Source organism: Struthio camelus, chromosome 2 (assembly GCF_040807025.1).
Source record: "Struthio camelus isolate bStrCam1 chromosome 2, bStrCam1.hap1, whole genome shotgun sequence".
Taxonomy (NCBI): Eukaryota; Metazoa; Chordata; class Aves; order Struthioniformes; family Struthionidae; genus Struthio; species Struthio camelus.
Genome location: NC_090943.1, coordinates 130,785,064 through 130,802,612, shown reverse-complemented (window position 1 = coordinate 130,802,612; position 17,549 = coordinate 130,785,064). Strand labels below are relative to the sequence as shown.

The following is a 17,549-nucleotide window of genomic DNA, read 5'->3' as shown; positions in this document are numbered from 1 at the left end:
TTAACCCAAGTGAAATTTGGTATGTGTCAGCCCCCTTACTTTTAGAGAAATGCAACATAAATAACTGTTTTAATCCTATTTTAAAAAACTATTAACTAGGACAACACACAGCAGACTTTCAGGCTTACAACCTGAGTAAGGAAACATAGGGGAAAGACAGCACCCCTCTCCCTTTTGCAGATGTGAAACAGGTACCTCGGGATTGAAGGACAAAGGAATTCGGTGCAGGAAGGGATCTGCTGAACCTCCCTCCCTTCAGCGTGTTACTTGCAAGGCTGACGTTTCAAAATTTAAGTGAGAGCATCAGAGCACGCTCAAAAGGGAAACATGCTGAAAGAGCACGAATGGAAGCATTTTAACTCAATATGACACTGCTAGAGCGTCCCTCAAAGATGAACTGACTTCCAGTACCTACTGCAAAACTAATTCTTTTCTCAATTCTGGAATCTAGGAATATTTAAGATTAATTTGAAACATACAGTTTGGTGCACACAGAATGCAGCCGTTTATTGAATTGGGACTGCTGGAGAAACCAAAGTACTAAAAATAAAGAAGTGGTAGAATCTGGACCATAAAAACAGAGGTGTCAGAAATGATCAGAGCATATTTTTCAGTTATCACAGTTGTTTAGAGAGTTTTACTGATGCATTTACTTACTCTACAGATATTACATACATAAGCCCTCCTTTTTCCTTGTGGTGAGAGGACTAGAGGAGGATTTTGTAAAGTAATTTTAATAGTTTGAGCACTTCATAATTGTACTATAAACTCACCAAGCAAAAATTATGCATACATGTTTAAAATACAGGAGAATTCTAGACAGAGAAGAAAATTTAAAACTTCCAGTCATGCAGCTCTTACACTGCTCTATCAGCGTGTTGTGGCCAATCGTTTATATGATGTGAAAGAAGAGAAATAATAGTAACTTCACAGAAAAGTCCATGACTCCAACTACAGACTTCAAATGGAACTGCTACTTTAGAGTATTTCTTTAGAGCAAAGTATCTTTTCTTTTTCTTTTTTTTTTTTTTTAAATAGAAATACAAACAAGGAAACTTAATTCATACAACAGAAACTGTTTTGGTCCCTTCCTCCAAATATGCTTAATGAAATTATATCTTTTTCCAGAAACAGCTTCAGGAATGGAAAAAGAATTGCTAAAATCTTTGAAAGCAGACTTTCCAAGCACACGCACTAAAATCTGGTATATATGTAACAACGCTGTCACAAACGGCTGTCTTTTCTGGGGGAGGAAAATACTCAAATACCTTTGTTTCCCCTCTAAAATTCTTAAGATAAATTATTTTCCCAAGATATGTATAGTTCCAGAAATATAGCTAAATCATTTAGTAACATTTAACTTTTAAAGTCAACTGTAACTTAGTTAAGACCATTCATCTGAATTTTTTATACATCCAAAGTTAGTTTTAAAAGAAACTATATTTTTTTGCAAATCCAGTTAATACAAAGGTAAATTAATCAAATGGAAACTCATTGAGCCACACTTCATACTAACCAGCTGTAAATTCACTTACTATTCTAGTCACATAAGTCTTCTGAACTTAACATCCCAGCATTGTGGTATTAGAAAAATATGCCGACGCTAACGTACAGAAATATCCATGAACCTCAAATTATTGTACTATAATGCTGTCAAATAAACAGACTAGTGGAATTCAATTTCCAGAAAGCCAAGGCAAAGTCTACTGGCCTTTATCCAAAATCCAGTGTCATTTTCAAGCCCTGTATTTAATTAATACTATTTACTGTCAAGAGCTGAGCCGGGTAAATATTTCACCCTTCCCAATTCAGGGGCTAAAGGCAGGCCCAGAGGAAAATTGGCCCAAGTAAATGCATCTCATCTTCTTTGATGATGCAAGTGCTCAGCTGTCCTGTTCTTGACCCCTCTAGAATTCCCAGGCTCCAATACTGGTGGTACATTGTCATCAATCTATATTTAAAATATATATTGATTTTCCACGGATGATAATGACAGCTATTCCTTCTGCAAATGTGTATATGCTATACCTTTGCCCACATAAAAAGGTAGCTATCAAGGTAAGAAATGAAAAACTCTTACCAAGGCCCCATTACTAAGTCAAAACCAATATTTAAGAATATGAATAAAATGAGGTTAGCAATCTCATTTCCTAAATATTTTTAACATTTGAATTTGAGTGAGATAAAAAAGAATCTTCCCAGATATAGCTACATACAAAAGGGAAATTTCAATCAGGTGAATGACAGAGTTTTTAACAGTCCTAGATACATATGAAGTTCAGTTTCACCAATTCAGTAAAAAGTTCTTTGACAAAGAACTCCTTTTAAATCAATATACAGTAATTAATGAGTTTTAAGTATTTAAGGGTGGTATTCTCAGGACTTAAAACAAATTTGAATGTTGCTTCCTTAAAATTATTAAAATATTTTAAATATGCTTTATTAACAAGTTATTTATGCTAGCTGCAACCATGATGAGATTCTCTCTACGATACTCTCTCTTTTCATTAATTTTAAAGGAAATGCAGTATTACATTTGTGTAAATTTCACTTTCTCCACAAAATAAAAAATGATTTCCATAAACTTCCATTCCCCATACTAGAAACAAATCTATGGGATATAATTGTAAAAATCCTAATAGATGCTCATTTCTCAATACTTCTGTTGAAAGTTCTCATCGTACCACCTGCACAGAACTTCACATGTGGATTAGGAGTATCATTTTAACCCTGACTGTATAAAATTCACCGTAATCAAGCGTCTACTTGTACAGGTAGCTTTATAGGCAATTCATGTTCACTAATTTCATTACTAAATGAACTACTGAACACAGAAAATTGTGATCATATTTCAAGCAAGAAAAAAAAGAACAACACTCCTCAGTTTCGATGCTGAACGTAGGAATACGTGCGTGTAGGAACGTGAACACATTCTCTCCATTTACCACAAACCAATTCAAATTAGGCTGAAAACTCCTCATAGATTCCTCTTCAAATGGTAAGACACAGTCAACAAAAGATTCTCCATATCTATGATGGACAACAATGTTTTATTTCAGGCATTTCAGACCTATCACTCCCCTGGCAATTCAGGTGTTCTTGACTAGCTGCAGAATTCCAGGAATTTTGACAGAAGTGACATCTCTCGCGTATCTATATTTGATGCTTGAAACCTGCTGCACTCTTTCCTCACTTGAAGCTTTAAACTAATACTGAGGACTCTTAAAACTTATTTCAAAATAAGGCAACCTTACTTTCAGTATAACCTGTTACTTTCTGACAGCATTCCCTTTACATTTGCATGTATTAGGAGGGTACCGTCAACTTAAAAATGAAGATACCTGCCAGAATCCTTTTTATCTGCTACTGCTGTAAACAACAATAAAGAGTACTATAACTCATAAAAATAGAGAGAGACAAATATTTTCCATGCATCACACTTGACACTAACTATGACACAAACGCCAAGGAAATCACTGCAAAGCTGGATTGAAATGGACCCTCAAGGCTGCGGGTGACAGAGAACTGAGATTTCTCTAATCTACGTTCCCTTTTCCTGAACAACCGTTTCATGCAAAAAGAAAAGGAGGAAGAAAAGAAAAACTTTCTCCAATTGAAAGTTTTTAGACCGGGAGAAAAAGTTAGTATTTTTGTCTTTAAAAAAAAGAAAAGTTAAAATGTAAACTTCCCACAAGCTCTAATCGCACGCCTTTTTAATAGCGTGCGGGAGCTACTTCAGAACGCCCCCGTTACCAAAGTTGCAAGCAAACAGCCGCAATTTCTATCGCTTAAATTATTTCTGATCGGCTTATTTACAGGTATTCTAAAGCCTTTTAACCAGTCCAAGATTCAAGCTCTTACATGCCATATTGTCTTCAAAATAGTTCAAGTATTAAACAGGAGTCTCACTGTTTGCAAAGCTGAACGCAGCAGTGGATAGGCTGAATGCATACGACTCATGATAGGTAATCACGGTATGGCATCACTTAAAACATACAGTCAAATTCAAAATCTGTACCACAGGAAATCCCCCTTGCAGTCAAGGCCTGGGCCCAGAACTTCTTAAATGGAATTCCAACTGATATATCCTCTTCTCCTTCAGACACCAGTAAAATTTCACATTTGTATGCTGGTTCACAGAAACCTGACTGCCGCTCTCTGATACTGCGCTGGAGAACGTGAGCACCCGAGCACGTTGAACAACAGGGTTGAAAACCTAGCACTTCCAAAGTTAATGGAAGAAATCCCAAGTATTCAAAGGGACCAAGATTTGATGCTATTTCATGCAGCTCCCTGCTACTGAACAACCATATGAACCTCGGATAACCGTCCCCTCCACTTAAACGATCATAAACACAGCATACTATTGAGAAGGCCTGCATGCACACATTATGACCATTATGCAGCCCAAATAAATACATAGTATAAATAAATAATGAGATTTGTCTATGGGGTACAGTATTTTCAAGTTAATATAACATATGAACAAATACTTAACCAATACTATAACCTTTATTGAATGCAATGAACTACAAATTATTTCATCAAATAGCCATGGAAAAAGGCAAAAAAGCAGCACTGAAAAGCTTCTTAATCACTGCTTTCACTCACTGGAGCCAGAAAACTCAGTAAGTTTAAAGTATTGCTAGCTGACAAAAATTGCTCAATCTAATTAACAAAAGAGGAAATGATACTTGATGTGGACTTACATAATATTACCCATAAACGGTCAACATTGTATAAACAACTGTGCCTAAGACAACTAAAAACCTTCCTAGCTGGCTCATTCCCCACCTCTATATTTAGTGTGCAAGCCTCAAAAATACATATTTCTGACCTTAATAAGTCACTCGACATGTTGAAAGGCAACATCTATTCATGAGTAGCCTGAAAAGGTTCTCACATAAAATCTCAAACACATATTTGTGAAAGATGTATATAGAGCAAGTATATTGCTATATTAAACATACCTAAAATAAAAACACAGCAGTTATATTCTACTTTCCATCACTGCACTACCAGACTATTATTAGTCTGCATTTAAACAATCTGCAGGGGTCCCTTTTTCTATATCTCTGTGGTATTAACCCTTTTTGTGAATAGATGTAAGCAGGCATAGCGCTGCCTGATGGACTCACCAGGTGCTAACTCTCGAGCAACAAGTAGTTTAAGTCATCAATGTCATTACATCTATTTCAGCCCTCAATTTAAGTAATTTATTTGAGCAGACAGTTGGGTGGAAAAGCTTTCCACTCTTTCATACACAACGTTTGCTACAAGACAGACCATAATTAGCACATTTGAAAAACGTCAATTCCGTAGCATAAAGTATCAAACAGACTTGACATGAAAGACCACCAGACGTTGAGCACCTGCAGCTCCTCTCAGCACAGAGGCCCATTCCTGGTCCTGGCACAAAGCAAGGTCCCTGCTTCCATGACCGGCCTGGCCACCATTTGGAAAGTCTCTGAAACGTTCTGTCCACTCACTGGAGAATCATCTATTACTTAAAACCAAGGTTTGTTGTGCTGTTTCCATGCAATCAATTTGAAGCGTCTCCCATCAAGTTCCTCGGTGAAGGAGATAAAACCGCAGCACGGTACAGTTATATGTAATAGCGTATAAATAACTCACCAAGGCTCTGTGAGGCGCGGGAAGAGAGTCCTACAGGTTGCGCGTGTGTTGGGCTTCAGTGCTCAGACACATCTCAGGCGTGCTGTGAACAAAAGTGAGAGAAAGATTAGGCTTTTTTGCAGATGGGCATATATTAAAAAAAAAAAAAAAAAAGCTATGATACTTGGCACGTCTCAGTTTTAAGCGTAACATAATGAAGGAAGCATTATAAACTTGGCTGAGCAGTATCTGCTTTTCCAGAGGTAACTGTAACCTGTTTCCAGTTGCACAATCACTCCAGGCACCCAACTTCCTCTTTACCTGCTGCCTACTGCACATTCACAGTGACAGCAACCGAGAGGTTTCAATTAATTTATATGGCCTGTACTCTTTATTTTCACAGAAGAGCCTGTGGGAACTCTCCGTGAAAGTTGTTGCTTCCTTTTTTGGTTGACTGCTTGGTTGGTTGACTTTATAACATGTTAGTTTCAGATCTCTAAAAAAGAGAAACGTATTTTTATCAAGCGCCTATTAACCATTATTAAAAGTTGCAAGCATGGAAGTATGCTTCTCCTCTAAAACTCCACTTTCAACACTTCTGACACGAACGACGTGCAATGGGCAAACAAATAAAAAGCTCTTCCTTAGTACAGAACCTAAGATTCGAGAAGCAGACATACATATCTGTACCACATACATCTCTTCAGGGAAGAGGAACTGGAGGGCTAACATTAGCATACGCTAGCCGCATAAATATTACGCACAGATTTTTATTTGTGGGCCAAACAGGATTTTCTATCAAATATATCTAAGCAAACAACCAAAGGAGAGTTTTCTAACTTCTCATTCTACAGACAAAAAAAGCCAGAACATAAAGAAAATGGAAGATACGCTACAGGAGTGACCAATGGAAATAAAAAAACGAGTAAGGATTAATTATGGCTCAAGAAAAAATGGAATTTCGAAACCACTACGGTCTTTCTGTCCGTTCTACCATCTTGCATAAAACTTCTGCAAACTTGCTTAAGTTTCTTCAGGCCACAGACAGGCTGTCACTACAGCAACAGGCGATTCAGAGATGCCCCTAACACTGAAGTACCGGCAAGCCAGACAGCACTCGCGCGAAGCCCATACACAGAAGACGTTATCCCCTCAGGAACGCTGGAAAGGTTCACCAGTTTTACAGCTCACGAGCACGGGACTCCGAGGGGGTCCTCATTCCGGTAAACCACAAGCTTGTCGTGGATTAAAATTTAACATACTAGATCACCTGGCAAATTAGCAAGACTTCGAAAGCCAAAAGAACATTAACCTGCCGGCGCTTGAAAAGCGCCATCAGACACCTGCCGCTCAGGGAGGCGCGCCGAAGGCCAGCCGCTGCCGGACCCAGCGGGCAGAGACAGCCCAAAGTCGAGCGGGGGGTGGCTGCGAACGCCGCGCACGCGGGCTGCTATGGGGCGCAGGCCCGCGGCTCCTTTTCCACAGACGCGCCAAAATCACGACAGTTTCTACATAGGCAAAAAGGGTTTCTCGCTTTCCACTTCTCCCACTTTCCACTCCTGGCTTTGAAAAGCAGCGCCTCCCGCCCCTCCGTGCTGTCTTTTAGCTGGCTGCACCACCGCGAACGAGAGCGGGCGCTAATCTAATCCCTTCTTGTCTCTTGACAACTGCGATGGCTGCTCTCTACTATAGAAACATTATCTTCAAAATACTACCAACGAGATTCTTCTTCTTAAACACAAGGCTAGAATTATACACCAACAGAGGACGAATTCACATACCATAACAGACGTATGATCTGGTATATTCATATAATCTGGTATATTCCAGGTTTATTCTTTAAAGTAACTAGACTCTCAGAGAGGAAAAGTGATGAACACTGGACACCAAAATTATTAGTCTCCAGAGCACGCTAAGTCCTTGCTGTTGTTTCTCAAGTCCTTTCTGAGGTGTAAAGATAAAAACACCGCAGCAAAAGGCGATGCTAGCACGTATTCCCACACGGTCTCTGCACCTCTCTGCGCAAGTGCAGCCATAGCTGCCAGGGTCAGAAGGTTCTTGGGGTGCCCCCGGAAACTCAGCAGAAATCACTCCTCTGTGTAGCAAGCCACCACAATAATGTAACGTTTCTAATGGTGGTGCTCAAAGGCGTGTAGTAGGCCTTATACAAACGTCTAAAGAAAAGAGACTCTGCCTTGAAAAGTACACAAGTTATCAACATTAAATTTCATCTAAAAATGGATATATCACACTTATTCTCCACACCACCACCACTCTCTCTTGCATCCTCCACAGGAGTTTAAGGGGGAAAAAAATAACTTTTTAAAGGTAAATATGACAAAATACAGCTGAACTGAGAAGGCTCACTGTAACGCCTAATTCTCTGACTTCAAACCATTCCACATCTTTATTTTCCTTTCACTCTATATGGCAATTTCTTTCCCTGACAATGCAAAGCGACATCTGTATTCTAGTTACCTGCAGCAAGGCTGAAGGTGCTTTACCTCCTCGCCTTGCAAAGGCTAGACGATGCGAACAAAACAATACCAACTTTTACGAACTACTGCTTAGCTAAAAAGGGAGTGAAAGACTACCACTTTCAGATGAACCTAGAAGAGACTGTCAGCTAGAGTGTGCAGGTTTAATTTAATATATTTTTGATCACATACATATAGTCCTCAGATTCCCTTACCATCTGACTTGTACTAAGAACAAACAGTCCCAAAAATGATCTCACTATTACACAGTTGTTATACTAATTTCAAGCAAGAAAATATTCTGAAGACTCATTAGAAATTCAGTATCTTTGTACTGAAGTAATCCATATTTTTTAAAAAAAGCAAAATAAGTAAAAGCACGTTTACACTGCACATGCCAACAGAAATTGGCAAGCAAATTTAAAAAACAAGCTTTACGCTACGTTATTAGAGCAACACAACATTTTATAGGCAGTAAATAATCAACAAGTTGATTTACCTTAAAAAAAAAAAAAAACAGGAAATATTCTAGCCCAGTTGAAACAAAATAGCTCAGATCTGGTTCTAAATTTTGGTTTTTATAAATAACAGAAACATTCAGAGCTGAGGAAGAGCTTTTCAGTTGTAGTCTCAACAAGAAATCAGCTAAAATAAATAATGTATTTATCTGTATAAGCTCATAATCTTCCTCCTCAAAGGATCAATTATTTTAGAAAACGGATAAGAAAGGAGGAGGACATTGCTTGTATCTCTGGAGGCCAATATACAAATTTGTGTAATAGCAGTAAGTAAAATTAGTGGACAATAAGCATTTTTATTTATGGGAATAACTAAGTGGTTGGTCAGCAAAACCTGACATTACTTTTCTTCACAATTCCTCCACCACGTTTTCAGTTCACTAAGTAGCTCTTCAGGTCCTATCCTTTTGCTGTTTCAAAAGTAATCTCCATCATCAACTGGATGATATTTGAACTCTCCCACTTGCATAAGTACTAAAAACATATGACCTTGAATTTTTTTTTATTTGATTCTGCCATGCAGGCCTATGATGAATTTATAAGTTCATAAAAATACCTGTAATAAAAGCGTCAGTATATACTATCATATTTATTCAAAGGCAGAATTTCTTCCCTCCTCGCAAACTTTTCTTTTTTAACGCAATTAAGTACCTCCTGCATAATCAGCAAGTTGCAAGTAAGTGCCACACTACCTTGTTTCTAATTGCAGCGATGTTCTTCAAAATCTATGTTTTAAGACTCATTACAGATCAATATTGACAGTGATGAAAAACTAAGCCCGTTCATGCACAGATGAATTACAGCACAGACAGAATAAGATTCCATAATAATTCTGACCCAACCAGTAAAATGTAATTTCACTTTCCATGCCCATTCTTCAATCCCAGACTTTTCCACTGAGGCAGCCAATAAAGCAGCCAATTGTGATATGCCCACTATAAATCCTGCCAAAGAGTAACAATATGTCTTACATAGCTCACTAAAAAAGCATCAAAATAGCAACTCTCAAGTCATCACTGCATGAGATGTATGTCCTCACCATATCCTGGGATCCCCTCATAGAAGCTCACGTGATCTGTACTACCTAAGATTTATGGACAAATCAACACATTCACTAGGTATCTTTATTTAATTTGTCACCTGTACTCCCTAGCCTTTTGTTAATATAGTAATGGCTTCAATATAACGTGGGCTACTTTAGCAGAATAGAAATTACCCTTTCCAAACAGGAAGTAACTTGTGAAGTTCAAAAATGCACAGAAAAACGTAATCGGGCTGTACAGAAGGCTTTTTACTTGGAAAAAGAAAATGCACATTACAAAAAGGCTTTTGAAAATATAAGTAATTGGAGCACACTCACAGAAATAGAGATTTACTATCAGTTATAACTGCTGAAATGAAAGCAAAGCAAGAATAATATCTGCCAGTAAGTGTATTAATGGAAGATTGTTATGGAAGCCATTTAAGGAAACGCAAGACTTGCAATAGTATAACGATGCAGCTGCTTAAGAAAAAAGTGTGTGATGTTAGTATGTTGTTGTATAGCTTTAGACATGTAAATTAATGAACAAATTCCAAATTTCAAAAAGCCAACATCAAAAGTCACACATTAGCAACTATGCATTTTCCGTAAAAATTTTGCTTATATTATTTCCATAAAACTCCTTTTATTAGTCTTAACTCGAACAGCGTGCAATTGCCATAGAGCAAGACTGAAAAATCATAAACATTAACAAAACTTAAGGCAGTAAAGCCACCGTGTTCAGTATATATTTTTCAAACTATTCATCAACTCAAAATAATTTTATAAAACCAGTAGAAATATTTCAAATGCAATTGCTCATGAGATGAAACACTGCTCTAGATAATAAGTAAATACAGGATTGAATAAAAGAAAATTAATTTCTTCCACTCCATTTTTTCATCATGTAAATACTATTTCTGAATACTGACAACATTGACAAAATACCTTTTAAAACACTGATTTTTTTTTTTAAATTCTGTATCCTTAATTGATTAAACTACCCAAACAGTCATTTAACACGTCACATATCTACTTGGTATGTTTTGAAATGGTTACGCTACTGAATCATTAAGAATAGGGAGTGTTTGCATAATGTAAATACTGCTGACAAAGTATTAACCACAGAACTTGTAAGATGCTTTAATAAAATGTAACCGCTGCTGTAATATTACAAATTATTCTTATTATTCATCAAAGTTACCATTTCAGCAATATGCATGTCTGTTCAATGTGTTATTCCAATACAGAGCAGGAGTCCTGGCAACTGTATTTATTCACCAAAACGTTAAAATATTATCAAAATAGTCTATAATAAATCTGTGAAATATTTGTTTTCTAAGCTTGATTATCCTGACACACACACACACAAAAAAAAAAAAAAGTCAAAGAATACTTCTGTAAGGTTTAAATTCCCAAGAGAAGAAAAGCTCAGATCCTATCTGCAAGCAGACAATGGAATCACAGCTGACGATGCACATCTTGTTCTGGATGTCTCCATATGCTCAGGAGGGTTTTCCCCCCTCCCTCCTTGCCTCTCCCTCTCCGCCTCCCTTGCTCCCAGCATTACACTGAAAGATTTGTCATTATCTGCCACCAGGAGCATGAGAATGTTTTAACAGCTAGCAAAAATAAAGCAACGCATTGAACTTCACACCTTATTTAAAAGTGAAAATAAGGGATGCTGTCAGGGTAGCTGTCTGTAACGGAAGTAACTAACAGTGGACAATGGGGGGCTGAAGGGATACTATACTTTCTAGAAAGTAAAAAACTAAGAACAGAATAACATTGATAAAAATGTTACACACAGGACTGTACACACTGTAACAATACATTTAACCTTTGCCCTCAAAAACCAAACCTAGAAATACATGAATACTGAACATTTTAATGTAGATGAGAATACCAAAGAAATGCATGGAATTTGTTAAATACTTTATACCTACTTCAATACAAACTGCATTGTTCAGAGAGGCCCAATCACACTAAGCATACAAAGAACGAATGCTGCAAAGACAGTTTTAGTTGAATATTTTCTTTACTCAACGCATCCTCTATCAGTACTCAGCAGACAAAGAGGGTTATGCCTATAAGAGTTTTTAGTTCCAGCTTTTTATCTATCTCTTTATTTTTATGAACGGATGGCATCCCCCCTGGTTAGCTCCCACAAGGCTCTCATTGTGGGAAGTGCGAGGTGAGGTTCTGCAGCAAGGGGGCTTGTTGCAGCCCCAGGTCCTGCCAGCGGCCAGGTGACAGCACCAACAAAGGGGAAGCCCGGGAGCCCGTGGGCATTGCAGCAGCAGCTGCCTCCTCCAGGACTTTGTTCTGCCTGCAGAAAACCCTGTGCTCTTTGCAGATGGACTACATCCTACTCTCTTCCCCCCCCCCCCATTTTTTTTTTTTAACTTGAGAGGGAAAAGTTGCAAACGTCAACACCACTCACATGCCTCTCTCTCTCAGCAGAGCCTTTCGGCCTTCTAATGAGCAAGCTACATCCTCAAGGATTTTAAAACATAAACATTATTCTTAAATAATTAATTTTGACTTCATGGCTGGAGCTAAATGTAATACACTACACTATACAGGAACAAACTCCTATTTCCCCCCCCACACACACTTTTTCCATAGGGAATAATCTTTGACCACTTTCTCAGATAATATAGGTCCCTGTTTAAGAACTTGAATTGAACCATTTTATCCTTTATAAAGTGTTCCTTCCTCAAATGTCTGAGGTTCAAACACAGCACTGACAACACCACAACACAAAAGTATGTACATTTCCCTATGTTCCACGTTATTTTGTTAAAGAGTGTCCCCAGACACTGCAGAGATACTTGAGAAGCATGTGATACATGGGTCCTTTTCCTTATGAAGGGTATGAGCTTCAAAAAAAAAAAATGAAATTGAGAAATCTTCGGTTTATTTTAAATAAAAGTACATACTGTCTAAAAAAAAAACTGAGTTGATTACACCACCTTTGTCAGGCATTTATTGCATAATGCTCACCAAACCAAGATACCAAGATAGATACTTTAAAAATGTATTTTTAACTACAAATGTTTGAATAAGCAAATCAGCCTTTCTTTTTAAAGTTGCTCTGCATATCTTTGTTGAAATAGTCAGAAAAATAAACCTGGGTTGATTCCACGATGAAGTATTCTGTTTGAGACTCTAAATCACTGGGATTGGCTACAAACATCAAGCTTATCACAGCACCCCTCCATGGGGGGGGGGGGGCTTACATCTCTCTATCTCATTATAATACAATACGGTGTAGCTGACTTCTCTGTCCCTGTCCCCAAGCAGCTGTACTCCAAATGCTAAAATAAGGGACACAAGTGCAAGAGCATCCTTATACGCTTGCGTACGTATGTACATACCAACATGCACAAACTTGATACACCCTATTTGTGACACCACCACCACCGAGGTAAATGAGCAAATGACCTCAAAACTATGCAGGAGGTACAACTACATCAGCTGCGACAGAACGACCAGTTTCCATTCGCGCTGGTCGTAAGACGTGCGTAGGCAAACGACAGCCTAGCTTTGGGGAACACCAGCGTCGATATGACCATTAATGACAGCGTGCAACACAGCCATTTCCGAGCGTCCGACGCAGGGGCCGGCAGCTCGCTCTGCTCGGCAGCCTCCCAAAGGATTCCCCCACGAGAGGAGCCCACCAGGTGGCCCAACTCCGCTATCAGGTTGTAAAGAGCCAGGAAATTAACTGGCTAGAGTTGATCTTATAGTTCAGAACATAAAAACCCAAAGGGATAAAAACAAATGACTGCCTTCAGCCACAATGGCAGCAAACTAAGAACAAAAAAAAAAAAAAAGAAAAAAGAAAAACAGAAAAAAAGCCTTAAGTAAAAAGACTGACAGTCTTAAACTGCTTATTTACAGCAGCAATAGTGCTTCACTGTAACTGTCACAGTCACACACTATTTGCTTAGCTTGAACTATTCTTAAACACTGTAAAAATATTACTTCAGTTATAAAGCCTATTCACCTGCTTCCAGCTACTCTGAAAGAATAAACAAAAATACAAAAACAATTGATTATTTATTACCGAACAGCAAGCTGTTCTCCTTTTACAAGACGACTGTTTGCCAGCTAATTTAGACAGCGAGCTCCTGTAGACATACACTTCAGACAGAGGCATACAGGTTAACACAAACTCAGATTGAGATATCATTATTTCCTGGTGATTACTAGCAACCTCGCTGCCTTTTTATTTTTTCCCCCCTCTCTCTCTCTCCAAACGAAAAAAAAAAAAAAAGAAAGAAAGAAAGAAAGAAAAGAAAAAAGGACTCTTTTTGCCAGGCTCTCAGGCAGGTTTCTCGCAGACAACTCCCCAGCACGAATGCCCTCTCCGGAAGGAGAGGCACGGGATCCCCATGCTGCGGGGAGGGCGGGGGGGGATATTCAGGCCCGAGGGGAGGCGGAGGAGAGAGGGGCGGAGAGGGACGAGGCTCCAGTTACACCTCGCCCAGGAGCCTCCGCGGAGCGGCGGCGGGGATCCGTGCGGGAGGCGGCAACACACACGCAACAACCCCCCCCCCCGACACACACCACACCCCCCCGGCACACAACAACACCCGCCCCCGACAGGCAGCACGCACACCGCCGGCGGTGCAGAGGGCTCCGGCACACGCCTTCCCCACGGCAGGCAGGAGGCCCGCAGCTTCCCCTCCCCCGCTTCCCTACACGCGTGGGGGGGGGGGCGCGGCGTGGCCCGCCCCCGGCCGCCTCTCTCCCTTCCCCCGCCCCGCGCGCAGCCCCGACGGCGGCACCCGCCCAGGGACCCCCGCGCCCCACCCGGCGGGGACGGGGACACACAGACACACACGGAGCACTGCGGCGGCGGCGGCGGGCGGCCCCCACCCCTCTCTCCCTCCCTCCCTCCGCGGCCGCGGGGCGGCTCGCACGCAGCTGCGCCGCCGCGGCCTGGCTGCGCGGCCCCGGGCGGCTGCGCGGCGCGCGCACGCAGCCCGGCGCAACCCCCGCGCACAAAAGTTAGCGAAGTTGCCCGTTTCCTTCTCGCGTCCCCCCCTCACCCCCTACCCCAGTTCCTCCCCCAGCGGGCGCGGGGCAAGCTCCCTCCTCCACCCCCGCGCAAGGCCGCCGCCCCCGCGCACGGGCGCGGGCAGAGGGGCAGGGCGCCGCCGGGAGGTTTTGGGGGGGGGGGGGGGGGCGGCCGCTCGCTCAGCCCGACGCCAGAAAACGGAGCGGCCGGCACCGTGGAAAACCGAGTCCTCGCCGCGGGGAGAGCAGGAGCACCGCCCCGCTCCCCCAAACCACCCCTATTGTCACCGGGGCAGCGACCCTCCCTCGCGTGTCCCGGTCCCTGCGTGTGTGTGTGCGCGTGCGGGGGAGGGGGGGGGGATACTAAACAATCCCTTGACCACCCCCCCCCGGGGAACCAAGGGGGGGGGGGTACAGCCGCAGCTGCCTCCACCGCCCGCCCCGCTCCCTCCCCTCGCACCCGCCGCAGCGCCGCTCGCTCCCCCCCACCCCACTCGCGGCACTTTCTCGCCGCGCCGTGCCCCAGCCGCACGCGTGGCCGTGCCCCCGCCGCAGCCGGCTCCCCCCCCCCCCCAAACACACACACTCCTCCGCCTCACCGGGGGCCAGGGCTGCGGTGGCCTCTTTCGCCCTCTCCCGCTGAGGGGGTGACGGCGGGGGGGGGGAAGGCAAGTCCCCGGCGAGTAACGCCGCGACCCGCCCCGACGGTGCAGCCGCGGTGCCCCCGGCCCCAGCAGCCCCTCTCGCCCCGGCTCCCTCGCCAATTCCCCGCCGAGGGGCTGGAACACCCCAGCCCAGCCCACCGCCACCGCGGCTGGGGAAGCCGCCCTTCCGCGGCCGCGCAGCCGCCCCTCCGCGCCCCCGGCAGCCCCCCGCCGCCCCGGCATCGCAGAGCGCGGCTGCGGAGGGCGCAGCCGCCGCCTCGGGTTTGGGGGGAGGTGGGGGGGAAGGACGGAGGGACGGACGCGGGGCGGGGGCCGTTACCGGGGTCAGGCCCGTCCGCCGCCGCGGCCGCCGCCGGCGCTGACCTTCGCTTTGTGAGATGAAGCCGAAGCTGGGGCTGCGGCCGCCATGTTCCCGTTTTAATAACTGCCTGCTTGTTTATTTCAATGGAGACCCTCCCACCACTCGCCCTCCTCCTCCTCCTCCTCCTCCTCGTCTACCCAGAGGAGGCGGAGGGAGCGTAAGTCACTCCCCCGGCCGCGGGCCGGGCTCTGCCAGGCCGCCCCGGCCCTACCGCGGCCGCCGGGGCACCCCGCGCCCTCGCTGGACCCGGTCGGAGCGGGCTGCCCGCCCCGGGGCGGGGGGCGGAGGGGGGCACCGGAGCCTCCCGCCGCAGCGGGCAGCGGGGCGTCGCTGCGGCCGCAGCGGGGCCCTTCCCCGGCCGCCCCCGGGGATCCCCCTGCCAGCGGGGCGGGAGCCGTCCGCCCTGGTACGGTTTCCAATGGCCCTTATTCACCCCCCCCCAAAAAAAAAAAAAAGGAGGGGGGGGAAATAAGCTTATTTCCTTCCTTTCCTTCAAGGAGGGGAGAAAAAAAACACAAGGGAAAACACACGCACGCTGAAAATAGCGTCGCTGCTGCACAAACACGCAGCCCTCAAGTGTGTTTCGCGCACAGGAGCGAGTTGACCAAGAGGCAGGCTCTTGCTGTGTTTGAAGGCTGAAGATGCAAGTTAAAAATTAGAAAGGGGTAAAGGGTGGCTGTTAAATGCTGCCCTTTAGTTCAGCATGTAATCCGTTACACAGAAATCCTGTCTTAAAAGAACAGCTTTGTGTTTTTACATGTATTAAGTACGGCGAGATAGACTCTACGTGGTGTGACAATTGTTATTTTTTACATTTTCTTAACGTGAATGTAAGAAGTTTTTCTGCAGTTACTCAGTGATTATATATTATTACGGGGGGGGGGGGGAAGTAAGCCGTGCTTACAGTTAGGCTTGTCCAACATTTTCCATCATAATCCTTGTTTTTGAGATGGTTACACTTTGCCAAACTGTGCGCTGCCTAAGATTTCCCATATTTGTGTCTGACTCACAGATTTTTTTTTTAATTGGGCAAAAATAGTTCAGTTGTTTCTCAGAACATATTTAAGGAGAACTGTCCTCCCCTCTCTTCACCCCATGTCAAAAAAACTGCCTACAACCAGTTCGCTGAAAACGTCTTAATATTTTCCTGTGCTGGAGAAAGAACTGAAGTAGGGTAGGGACAGCCCAAGAAAAACCTACTTCAATTTAGTCAAATTAGGAACCTGGCGGAGGGAGGCAGGGATCCTATCTTGCCTACGCTCGGTTAGAGCTTTGCTGCTAAATTAACGGGAGAACCTACCCACAGTGAGTAAGTGCCACTACTCTGGGGGCAGCACTTTTGGCATCATCCCCAGAGAGCAACGGAGCACGCTCCAGCCTTGGGCTCCAGCGGCTGGGCAGGAAAACTTTTGCAAACGTCCTTCCCCATCAGCCATACACAGGCTCTGCTTTCAGCAAGCTCTCCCGCCGCGCTTGTACGCAGGCGGGCGGCAGGGAGCGATTTTGTCTAAAGTGCAGAGAAATCAGAACATTTCAAACAAACACCTTGCGATAGCGTGGCAAACAAGAGGGGAAGGAGTTTGCGCGTAGAAGGAAGCTGGGGCAAAGAGTTTTGGTGGGTGAGAGCTTTTCCTCTGCCCTCATTTGTTATAGCCATGCCCATTTGTGTAGCAAATGAGCTAACAGGTATACAGGCCGCAATCTCATTTACCGCACAGTCCTGATTCATTCATTTTTGTATTACTTCTTTAAACATAAGCGTGCCAATTTAAAATTGCACAGGTAACTTTAAATTCAGCACTTCTTACTTATAAATACTTGGTTTTTTGCAACCTCATAGTTCCTTTAATGTAACCAAAAGTCTTA

At 43.4% G+C, this 17,549-nt stretch overlaps 1 protein-coding gene across 1 annotated transcript in view; it reads right to left on the bottom strand.

Annotated features, from left to right (window-relative positions):
- NCOA2 (nuclear receptor coactivator 2) overlaps positions 1 to 15,797 on the bottom strand; it is a 195,993-nt gene extending 180,196 nt beyond the window's left edge. Inside the window, 2 exon segments of the mRNA XM_068932536.1 lie at positions 5,635 to 5,716; positions 15,642 to 15,797. The gene's annotated coding sequence lies outside the window, so the exon portion shown is untranslated.
- Positions 15,798 to 17,549: the final 1,752 nt, after the last annotated feature.